Source organism: Giraffa tippelskirchi, chromosome 8 (genome assembly GCF_054371585.1).
Source record: "Giraffa tippelskirchi isolate mGirTip1 chromosome 8, T2T-mGirTip1v1.2.pri, whole genome shotgun sequence".
Taxonomy (NCBI): Eukaryota; Metazoa; Chordata; class Mammalia; order Artiodactyla; family Giraffidae; genus Giraffa; species Giraffa tippelskirchi.
Genome location: NC_137282.1, coordinates 147916062 through 147928776, shown reverse-complemented (window position 1 = coordinate 147928776; position 12715 = coordinate 147916062). Strand labels below are relative to the sequence as shown.

At 38.1% G+C, this 12715-nt stretch overlaps 1 pseudogene across 1 annotated transcript in view; it reads left to right on the top strand.

Moving 5' to 3' along the window:
- The first annotated feature begins 2656 nt into the window (after nucleotides 1-2656).
- LOC145519045 (regulator of nonsense transcripts 3B-like) overlaps nucleotides 2657-12715 on the top strand; it is a 59419-nt pseudogene continuing 49360 nt past the window's right edge. The window contains exons 1-2 of the transcript XR_014063493.1: nucleotides 2657-2707; nucleotides 2823-2965. The product of XR_014063493.1 is annotated as a regulator of nonsense transcripts 3B-like (transcript). The remainder of the gene's footprint in view (nucleotides 2708-2822; nucleotides 2966-12715) is intronic.

The following is a 12715-nucleotide window of genomic DNA, read 5'->3' as shown; positions in this document are numbered from 1 at the left end:
TAACACAATTGTGATGTCTTTATGATGGAGTTTGGAAAGGCTGGTGAGATATTGACATGCAAATATAGGAAGACAGCATATCTGTCAATTCATTTAGGAATCATCTTATGAAATACGTATCTCCTACATCCTGGACAAGGCAACTGAGATATTAATACTTATAGTATTTAAGGTATCAGTGAATAATCAAGTCTGACCAAAACACAAGTGTTCATTTTTTTTAACAGACATGTAATATCTCTTGTTACTACGCTCCCAAGATATGCTGTGTATACTACTACAATGTTAGAATGGAGAAAATCTTGTAAGGATTGCTTGTGTATTAGGGACCATCATTTATGTCAGTTTGGAGAGTTTATACTTATTCTACAAAGCAACAGGAAATCAGGAAATTTAAGGGCAAGAGTACAGTATGTCCAGAATTATAAAAGAGAAACATTAACCTGGATTGTGGTCTTGTGGGTAATGGGGCTGGTAGACAAAAACTAACAGCTCAATAAGCTTGGAATATTATGACACTAAAGGAAAATCAAAAGGGCTCTGCCAAGGGAAAAGAAGCAAAGGTTGTGAGAGATACAGGGAAAGAAATAGACCTTGACCATACAGCAGGAATGAGGCAGATATGAGTCAAAAATGCATCCAAGAACATGGGACAAGATGAGTAAATAAATGATAGGAAAATAAGAGATAAGAGATAAGAGATAAAGAGATAGATTAAGGTTTTGTCCAAAAGTGTCTGAACTTTATTCTACTGTATTTCATCAAATTAGTACCAGATATAAATTTTAAAAAAGTTAAGTTACTGCAGTAAATCATAGAAATAAGCACTCAAGAGCTTCTTCTTGACAGTATCAAATACCAGAACCAAAGCATCACTACTCAGTGATAACAAGCAGTATGTCACTTGTCACTTTCAACACTTGCATAAGACATACATTGTAAAGCATAGAGGATGAATACAAATAAAAATGTAAACAGTCTATCCCTTTACAGAGCCAGCCTGACTCAAAACCTAAACAAAATGTAAGTAATGCTCTCATTAAACATGTGTCCACTTTCTCCAAGACTTTCTCATTCCTTTTGCCAGAATCCACTCTTGTTTACTTTTTTCCCTCCCTAGTCTTACTCTCAGCAGATGGTCAGCTAATCAACTAATCAAATAAATAATTAAAAAGTGTTCACTTTTAAGATGTTGAAAGACTCTCGAAACTGGAAAGCTTTATAATCCCCTGGTCAAGCAGATGGTCAGGTGAGCAGATGTGACTTCTTTGACTACTGGAGTTTTTATTGCTGCCATGTGGCAATCTTGCATGTGTACTAAGTTGCTTCAGTCATGTATGACACTTTGTGACCCCATGGACTGTAGCCTGCCAGGCTCCTCTGTTCGTAGGATTCTCCAGGCAAGAATACTGGAGTGGGTTGCCATGATCTCCTCCAGGGGATCTTCCTGACCCATGGATCAAACCCAAATCTCTTGAGTCTCCTGCTTTGTTAAGCAGGTTCTTTACCACAAGTGCCACCTGTGGCAATCTTACCTGCATAGAAAGGCAACATTTGTTGGACAGATCCAGAACTTCCAGGGTAAAGGATGTAGAACCCCATGTGAACTACCTAAACCCAGATCTGCCACTCAATATTTTCAGTCATCCAATAAGTGCCTTATGTTTTTCCCACTTTCTGTCAATTGCAACAGAAACTGTTCTTTGTAATATACACAAAATGGAAAGAATAGTAAATGGCACTTCATTTCATAGGTTAGCACTAGAAAAAAATGATAATATTTGATTTAAAAGTTTTTCATAAATTTAAAATTATCATGTATTCCTATTACAACTCCTAACTTAAGTGGGTTTAAACTTGGTTGCTGTTAGTTACAAATTCTAACATAGAATAAAAACAAATTCCAGTTATATGGTTAGATGTGGTTAGTATGATAACTCTGAAGAAAAGTTACAGACAATCAGCTAACTGTCAGATGTAAAAAAAAAAAAAAAAAAAAAAAAAAACTTAAAAGAATGGCACGTGTGTATCTTCTAAAAGGAGAAAAGTAAGGTTGAACAAAGAATTTAGCGTATGATATAGTGTGGCGTGCGCTGTGCTGTGTGCTGTGCTTAGCCACATCCGACTCTCTGTGACCCCATGGACCCCGCCAGGCTCGTCTATCCATGGGGATTCTCCAGGCAAGAATACTGAAGTGGTTGCCATGCCCTCCTGCAGAGGATCTTCCCAATCCAGGGATCGAATCCAGGTTTCCTGTATTGTAAGCAGATTCTTTACCAACTGAGCTAATAATACAGTGTGATGTTATTTAGAAAATTCATCTGAAATAGTAAGAAAAAATAAGATATTGGTTGCATTAGTTTCGACAATAGAGATGAACACTCCTGCTTAATTTTTTAATTTACTGTGGAGAAATTAGATTTGAGGCAAGGATTAAAATCAGGCCAAATATTTTTCCAATTTCTTCAAAAATAGTTTCTCTCAAGAATCGTTTCTCTTTCAATTCCATATCTAAGATCAAGCTCAGGGAAGAGACATATTTCTTTATTATTTCTGCCACTAAAAATTATTCTAATTTGGCTAGACTTCCATTCTTTGAAGTTCAGACACATTCATTGTAGTGGACAGAAGAGAATGCTTCTTTAAATACTGTCACATGCCAGTACCTTTCAAAGAAATGCCCAAGGTGTCACCAGCTGAATTTCAGGTGAACTGCTAACTGTTTACATGGAAAAGCTATGAAATAATAGCTACCAGAAACTACTGCCTAGGACAATAAAAGTGAATTCTGAACAATTCTGAGCTCATCTTTATTGTATTAGGTAGTCTCCACTTACAAGGGGAAGAAAACAATTTCTACTGAAAGAGAACAGGATCTATTGACAGTCCACTTTCTAAAGAAGACTCAAAAAAAAAAAGATATTTCTGGATGCACAATACATGTAAAAATATCAACTGCAGTAAGGTAAGAATCTTTACTGTACACCATACTGTGCCAACAATGTGACATAAATACTCCCCAAAAGTCTATTTTCAATGTCCCATGAAAAAAATCATTTTATTACCCTTTATTTTTATTTTTCTCTACCTAATTGTTCTGCTTACTCAAAGTTTCTATTACCTCATAACTTTGGCAAAGTCCATCATACCTTTCCAGCTGATTTCATTTAACTTTGGTACTTGCTGCTAAATGACTCATTCCCCCAGAATTTCTTAGTTCAAGAGAATCTCACTAACTGAGCTCATCGTTTGTGAGTCAGACCACATCACAGTTTCCTCATCAGCCTTTGGATTGACTGTACTTGCGTCCAGTTGGGGATGACTAAGAAGGTGGGAACTGTGCAGTAAGATTTTTGTGAGGCAGCTTATCCTGGGAAGGAGTTAAGCTTACCAGGATAAGCTCTCTATGCGTCCATGGAGAACAAGGTACTTACATGATATAGATCAGGTCTTGCGAGCCAGTAGAGCTGGGTAGCAGAGGCATCACATGCTGCAGTCCACAGAGTCACAAAGAGTCGGACACGACCAGGCTACTGAACAACAACAACCATAGAGCAAACTGTCTACCTCCTCCCCAGCACAGCTGCCCCCACCTAACCCATTCCATCTATCACATGCATTGTACATATGCCCATATCATGCACATAGAATGCTGTGCTGTGCATCAATTTCATCTCCTGCCTCTGAAGGTGGTGTCTAAAGGACCTATCAAAAGTTCTTGATGGTCTTGGAGTCTACTGGATAATTCTTGATTCTCCAGAACTAAGAATTCACTTTTTTAAGCTCTGATAGTGTCATGCACAGATGGAAGTAAAGATACAAAAAAACACCTTGATTATATTCCACACATTTCATGCTCAAGGGCTTCCCTGGTGGTTCAGAGGGTAAAGAATCTGCCTGCAATGCGGGAGACCCAGGTTCGATGCCTGGCTCGGGAAGATCCCCTGGAGAAAGAAATGGCACCCCACTCGAGTACTCTCATCTGGAAAATCCCATGGACGGAGGAGCCTGGTAGGCTGCAGTCCATGGGGTCGCGAAGAGTTGGATATGACTGAGTGACTTTACTTTCACTTTTTCATGCTCAAATATACACAAACAAGACCTGGAATTTCCTCAGTCCTTTTTTTTACTCTATATCTCAATAAAGATGCCAAGTGTAAAAACAAACGTACCTCTAGTGCATTAAAGACATTTAGTAGTCATCCAATGCCAATATTTTCTCTTTGACTAATTGTCAAGACTATTTTATAGGAAAGTAGTAGAGATATCCACTATAATTGTTAATAAAAATTCACTGACATGAAATAGATTGAGAAAAAAATTAAAGCTAGACCCACTCAGTCTGTATTGTGAATACATGACATGAGAATACAGTCTCAATGACCTTTTCACTATCTCTGCTGAACTGACTTCGATATGGTTCCTTTCATCTTCATGTAGGAATGAACAAACCACCTCCCATGGAGCCTGAGACTTACATGAGGTCTGTCCCTTGCTAAGATCCTCGCTCAATAGAAAGGTCATGAGAGCTGCATACTGATCACATTCTACACCTTTTCACCCAAGCCCCGGTGGAAGCCAGGATTAATGAGACTGATAAACTCTGATTTACCCTTTAGGACAGTTAGAGAAAAACACCCCATTGTGACCATTAAAGGCCAATAGGAAAGGCCATGACAACCCTCATCTCTCTTAACTGGCTATTGTTCCAAAGACAATTTTGAAACCAACAGGCAATGGCAAATGTGCAAACATTCCTTTCTTTCACTTCCCTGGAATGAGAAGGGGACACCATCAAAGATCAAAATTTCCAGAATAAAGCGATTCATCAAAGGTTACTGGAATGTTTTTAAGCTTATTACCAATAAAGTATTTTTATCCATATTCTCATTGGGACAATTTTATGTTCAAATGACCTATTTATGTTTTATTGTATCTCTAATGTTTCTTTTATTTCTTCAAGTTGGCTGAAAATAGCAGTCAGTCAAAAATGTTCTAAATACTTGGGACAAAGAAAAATCCATTTGACAGAAACTCAGTAGATGTATGTTGTTTGTTCATAATGAGAAAACATTTGACATAGGAGAAAAATGTCTCCCCAAAAATGTCCTTGACCAAATTCCTAGAATCTGTGACTATGCTATCATCTATGGCAAAAGGGACCTTGCAGATTGTGACAAAATTAAAATTCTTTAAAAATTAACCCAAATTTACTGCACAGCACCAATATGATTGCAAACTCAGGCCCTATAAATAAAAAAGGGTGGCATAAGAGTCAAAGGTAGGGAAGGAGTTGTGACAACAGAAGAAAAGGGTCTGATACAAAAACTGGTTTTTAAGATGGAGCCAAGGAAGGAGAGGAGCTTCTAGAAGCTGGAAAAAGGCAAGGAATTCTCCCCTACAACCTCCAGAAGGAATGCAGCCCTGTAAAAGCCTTGCCTGTAAACCAATGAGACCCATGTGAACTTCTGACACCCAGAACTGTAAATTAATAAATATTTCTAGTTTTACTCCACTGAATTTGTGCTGATTTGGTACAGAGGCAATAGGAATCTAATGTGTTTGCTTAGTCGCTCAGTCGTGTCTGACTCTTTGCGACCCCACGGACTGTGGCCTGCCAGGTCCCTCTGTCCATGGGATTTCCCAGGCAAGAATACTGGAGTGGGTTGCCATTTCCTCTGCAGGGGATCTTCCCAACCCAGGGATTGAACTCAGTACTCCCTCATTGCAGGTGGATTTTTTTATTGTGTGAATCCCCAAGGAAGCCTAACAGCACTGGAATGGGTAGCCTATCCCTTCTCCAGGGTATCTTCCTGACCCAGAAATCGAACCAGGTCTCTTGCATTGCAGACGGATTCTTTACCAGCTGAGCTACCTGGGAAGCTCCTAGGAATCTAAGACATGGTCTAATAATTTTATTATTAAATCATTGTAAAGAATCTATGCAACCATAGGTAATGGACTAGTTTATAGCCCATTGTTAAAATGATTATTAAAAATCTTAATTGACCACTCCTTACTTTTCAAAAAACTAGGGCACCTTTGGACTCAGTGAAGACCCATGACTAAAATATCAAAGTATTTCCTTCTTCTACTCAACCTGACCCTCAATATCTGCTTGAAAAAAAGTATTTGCAGCTTTATCATTTTGAAAAAAATCTAGTGATATAAAATTAAGCCCTCTTAATAGAAAGCCCAGAGATAAATCCACACATCTATAGACACTTTATTTTTGACAAAGGAGGCAAGAATATACAATGGAGAAAAGACAATCTCTTTAACAAGTGGTGCTGGGAAAACTGGTCAACCACTTGTAAAAGAATGAAACTAGAACACTTTCTAACACCATACACAAAAATAAACTCAAAATGGGTTAAAGATCTAACTATAAGACCAGAAACTATAAAACTCCTAGAGGAAAACATAGACAAAACACTCTCTGACATAAATCACAGCAGGATCTTCTATGACCACCTCCCAGAGTAATTGAAATAAAAGCAAAAATAAACAAACAGGACCTAATTAAACTTAAAAGCTTTTGAACAATGAAGGAAACTTTAAGCAAGGTGAAAAGACAGCCTTCAGAATGGGAGAAAATTATAGCAAATGAAGCAACTGACAAAGAATTAATCTCAAAAATGTACAAGCAGCTCATGCAGCTCAATACCAGAAAAATAAATAACCCATCAAAAAATGGGCCAAAGAACTAAACAGACATTTCTACAAAGAAGACATACAGATGGCTAACAAACACATGAAAACATGTTCAACATCACTCATTACCAAAGAAATACAAATCAAAACAACGAGGAACCATCTCACACTAGTCAGAATGGCTGCTATCAAAAAGACTACAAAAAATAAATGTTGGAAAAGGTGCAGAGAAAAGGGAACCCTCTTACACTGTTGGTGGGAATGCAACCTGGTACAGCCACTATGGAGAACAGTGTGGAGATTCCTTAAAAATCTGGAAATAGAACTGCCATATGACCCAGCAATCCCACTGGTGGGAGTATACACTGAGGAAACAAGAATTGAAAGAGACACCTGTACCCTAGTGTTCGTCCCAGCACTGTTTACAATACCTAGGACTTGGAAGCAACCTAGATGTCGATTGGCAGATAAATGGATAAGAAAGCTATGATATATATACACAATGGAATATTACTCACCTATTTAAAAAAATGCATTTGAATCAGTTCTAATTAGGTGGATGAAATTGGAGCTTATTACACAGAGTGAAGTAAGTAAAAAAGAAAAACACTAATAAAGTATATTAAGGCATATAGATGGAATTTAGAAAGATGGTAACGATGACGCTATAACAGTTCAGCTCAATACAGTTGCTCAGTCATGTCCGACTCTTAGCGACTCCATGAACTGCAGCACGCCAGAACTCCCTGTCCATCACCAACTCCCAGAGTTTACCCAGACTCATGTTCATTGAGTCAGTGATGCCATCCAACCATCTGATCCTTTGTCATCCCCTTCTCCTCCTGCCTTCAATCTTTCCCATTTCAGGGTCTTTTCAAATGAGTCAGCTCTTCGCATCAGGTGGCCAAAATACTGGAGTTTCAGCTTCAACATCAGTCCTTCCAATGAATACCTAGGACTGATTTCCATTAGGATGGACTGGTTGGATCTCCTTGTAGTACAAGGGATTCTCAAGAGTCTTCCCCTACACAACATTTTCAAAAGCATCAATTTTCAGTGCTCAGCTTTCTGTATAATCCAACTCTCACATCCATACATGACTACTGGAAAAACCATAGCCTTGACTAGATGGACCTTTGTTGACAAAGTAATGACTCTGCTGTTTAATATGATGTCTAAGTTGGTCATAACTTTCCTTCCAAGGAGTAAGCGTCTTTTAAATTCATGGCTGCAATCACCATCTGTAGTGATTTTGGAGCCCCCCAAAACAAAGTCTGACACTGCTTTCACTGTTTCTTCTTCTATTTGCAATGAAGTGATGGGACCGGATACCATGATCTTAATTTTCTGAATGTTGAGCTTTAAGCCAGCTTTTTAACTCTCCTCTTTCACTTTCATCAAGAGGTTCTTTAGTTCCTCTTCACTTTCTGCCATAAGAGTGGTGTCATCTGCATATCTGAGGTTATTGATATTTCTCCCGGCAATCTGGATTCCAGCTTGTGTTTCTTCCAGCCCAGCGTTTCTCATGATGTACTCTGCATATAAGTTAAATAAGCAGGGTGACAATATACAGCCCTGACGTACTCCTTTTCCTATTTGGAACCAGTCTGTTGTTCCATGTCCAGTTCTAACTGTTGCTTCCTGATCTGCATAACAGGTTTCTCAAGAGACAGGTCAGGTGTTGTGGTATTCCCATCTCTTTCAGAATCTTCTACAGTTTATAGTGCTCCACACAGTCAAAGGCTTTGGCATAGTCAATAAAGCAGAAATAGATGTTTTTCTGGAACTCTCTTGCTTTTTCGATGATCCAGCAGATGTTGGCAATTTGATGTCTGGTTCCTCTGCCTTTTCTAAAACCAGCTTGAACATCTGGAAGTTCATGGTTCACGTATTGCTAAAGCCTGGCTTGAGGAATTTTGAGCATTACTTTACTAGCATGTGATATGAGTGCAATTTGCGGTAGTTTGAGCATTCTTTGGCATTGCCTTTCTTTGGGATTGGAATGAAAACTGATCTTTTCCAGTCCTGTGGCCACTGCTGAGTTTTCCAGATTTGCTGGCATATCGAGTGCACCACTTTCACAGTATCATCTTTGAGGATTTGAAATAGCTCAACTGGAATTCCATCACCTCCACTAGCTTTGTTTGTAGTGATGCTTTCTAAGGCCTACTAGACTTCACATTCCGGGATGTCTGGCTCTAGGTGAGTGATCACACCATCGAGATTATCTGGGTGGTGAAGATCTTTTTTGTACAGTTCTTCTGTGTATTCTTGCCACCTCTTGTTAATCTCTTCTGCTTCTGTTAGGTCCATACCATTTCTATCCTTTATCAAGCCCATCTTTGCATGAAATATTCCCTTGGTATCTCTAATTTTCTTTAAGAGATCTCTAGTCTTTCCCATTCTGTTGTTTTCCTCTATTTCTTTGCATTGATTGCTGAGGAAGGCTTTCTTATCTCTCCTTGCTATTCTTTGAAACCCTACATTCAGATGGGAATATCTTTCCTTTTCTCCTTTGCTTTTTGCTTCTCTTCTTTTCCCAGCTATTTGTAAGGCCTCCTCAGACAGCCATTTTGCTTTTTTGCATTTCTTTTCCACGGGGATGGTCTTGATCCCTGTCTCCTATACAATGTCATGAACCTCTGTCCATAGTTCATCAGGCACTCTATCAGATGTAGTCCCTTAAATCTATTTATCACTTCCACTGTATAATCATAAGGGATTTGATTTAGGTGATACCTGAATGGTCTAGTGGTTTTCCCTACTTTCTTCAATTTAAGTCTGAATTTGGCAATAAGGAGTTCATGATCTGTGCCTCAGTCTGCTCCTGGTCTTGTGTTTGCTGACTGTAAAGAGCTTCTCCATCTTTGGCTGCAAACAATATAATCAATCTGATTTCGGTGTTGACCATCTGGTGATGTCCATGTGTAGAGTCTTCACATGTGTTGTTGGAAGAAGGTGTTTGCTATGACCAGTGAGTTCTCTTGGCAAAACTCTATTAGCCTTTGCCCTGCTTCATTCTGTACTCCAAGGCCAAATCTGCCTGTTACGCTAGGTGTTTCCTGACTTCCTACTTTTGCATTCCAGTCCCCTATAATGAAAATGACATCTTTTTAGTTCTGAAAGGTGTAGGTCTTCATAGAACCGTTCAAGTTCAGCTTCTTCAGCGTTACTCGTCAGGGCATAGACTTGGATTACTGTGATATTGAATGGTTTGCCTTGGAAATGAACAGAGATCATTCTGTTGTTTTTGAGATTGCATCCAAGTACTGCATTTTGAACTCTTTTTTTGACCATGATGGCTACTCCATTTCTTCTAAGGGATTCCTGTCCACGGTAGTAGATATAATGGTCATCTGAGTTAAATTCACCCATTCCAGTCCATCTTAGTTCGCTGATTCCTAGAATGTCGACGTTCACTCTTGCCATCTCCTGTTTGACCACTTCCAGTTTGCCTTGATTCACGAACCGAACATTCCAGGTTCCTATACAATATTGCTCTTTACAGCATCGCACTTTGCTTCTGTCACCAGTCACATCCACAGCTTGGTATTGTTTTTGCTTTGGCTCCATCCCATCATTCTTTCTGGAGTTATTTCTCCACTGATCTCTAGCAGCATATTGGGCACCTACTGACCTGGGGAGTTCATCTTTCAGTGTCCTATCTTTTTGCCTTTTCATACTGTTCATGGGGTTCTCAAGGCAAGAATACTGAAGTGGTTTGCCATGCCCTTCTCCAGTGGACCACATTCTGTCAGACCTCTCCACCATGACCCATCCGTCTGGGGTGGCCCCACACGGCGTGGCTTAGTTTCATTGAGATAAACAAGGCTGTGGTCCGTGTCATGTGTCAAGCCTCCCTAAATATATTACTTTTTCCCTGAATGCCTCACTGTTATTTCCAAAAGCTCCCAATGAAAACCTAGCTTTCTTCATTTTATTGGGAAATTTTTGCTGACAGAAAAGTATTCTGTCAGTAACTGAATTTAAGTTATCTAAGTACAAGTTAATCTAAGTAATCAGCAATAATTTGGAGGTAAATAACACACTTTGTACATAAAATATAATACCGTGAATATTTCTTTTACTTGCTTTAGAGGAAGAGCCCTCCTGGATTGTGATGAATGGTACAGGAGGGAAGTGAGGTGCTGGTGTTTCTTTTCTACATTATTTCTTCTCCATATTTTTAACCCTTTTGGTGCCATGGCTATCTTGCACTCTGATTTACAGATAGAGTTATAGTGCATATTCACCTTCAACTCCAGTTCCAAAATGAGAATTCTTCAAAAGTTGAGAAAGTAACCTTGATGTGCAAAGGCCAAGTAGGCATACGCCTTCCCTTGATTAGGCTTTCGGGAAAAAGAACTTCAAGCAAACCATTCATCTTGAGACTCATCCAAATACGGGGCACAGTTTAAATTTGTTCCATGCAATATTTTTCAACCAGAACCTGTTGTGTCAGGTAAACTGTCTCTGGGACAATTATGTTGAAATATTTCTTTTTATAGCATATTTGCTTTAGTAAATTTGGGGATAAATTCCTTATTATTAATAAAAAGGGGGGTTGTCTGAAAAATAGTGAAGCTTTGCCATTACTATTGAGAGAAAATTTTATTAACTTAACAGTCTTTATGTGAGATAAATGTATTGTAAGTATAATTAGATAGCGATATTGCCAAAGTTGTAGTCATGGTCTCCTCCCTCAGGAGCAATGCAGTTTACAAAGCAACATGATATTCCATCTTTGTAGAATAGCAACTATGAGAAACGTTATCTATAAGAAACATGAAGGAAATTTTGAGAGGCAATGCAGTTATAGATTAAAAACATAACATGTTCATAAACTTAGATCTAGTAGTTCTACTTGAGATAACATATTTTTAAAAGATTCCAAATTTATGAACATATATGATTATTACTGTGTTCATTGTAATAATGAAATTTTGCAAACAATCTCTATGTCTAAACAGTAAGTTATTTAAGTAACTAAAGTACATCCACATACTGGGATAATTCAAAACCATTGAAACATGTCTTAAATGATTGCTCACACATGACAAATGCACTTGATATATTGCCATGTTAAGACAAATCAGATTGCAATAGATTCAAATTAACCTCAATTTTGTAAAATATCTCTCTGAGTGTTGATTTCTTCTTAGAGAGGTTTAAGCAGAAATAAACCAAATATTAACTGGTTTTCTCTGCTGTAAAATTTTGGGTGACTTTATCTTCTTTATTTTTCTTTTCTATATTCTGTTATTTTTTTTTCAACATGTAACAATAATTCAAATTTGTTTTTCACAAATGAAGCATTCAATTGGAAGTAGTTTTTAAGATAGCCTGATGGAAGAGAAAAGATAGACTCAGGTAGGAATTATGTTTTGAATAATGTAGGCTTAAAGGTATCAGGGTGTTGATTAAGGAATTGGCCATTGAAAAGGAGATTTGGAGAGGGAAATTGCAAAGGGAAAATTTAACCAAATTACTCAGTGAAAAGTTAGCCACACGCTTAAAATATTAGTCATTGAACATTTTTTTTTTTAAATAGAGAAGGAAATGGATACATTCTGGTTTTGTCCCAAATCATCCACTTGGGTTAGTTGGATAGATCTCTGGACTTTTTAATTATCTTAAGATCAAGGACTAAGTACTTTTCTATTGGGAAGTTCTCTGAAGTAGCCATCATGGAGCCTCGCTCAAAGTGATTTGTAATTCCTCTGTCTGATTTTCACGATTGGCAAAGCTGTCACATCATCCATGTGTCCATAATTGAAGAGCTCTGATGTTGGCTAGGAACTTGGGTTAATATAAAGTGACTGGTTGCTCAACCCTGTTATGTATTCAGTAATAAGTACCTTTCATCTTCTTAAATTATGCTTTATGAAAGTGAATACACCAAATGAATACACAGGAATGAGTTCTGTTCCCAGAGTGCATTTGTAGTCAAATTCGTTCACAAGTCCAACAAAATTGTACCCAAGTTGAAGCCTAGGTACTCAACTAACACAATCCGATATATAGTACTGTAATGCAATAGGTTTATAATACTTTTCTCACA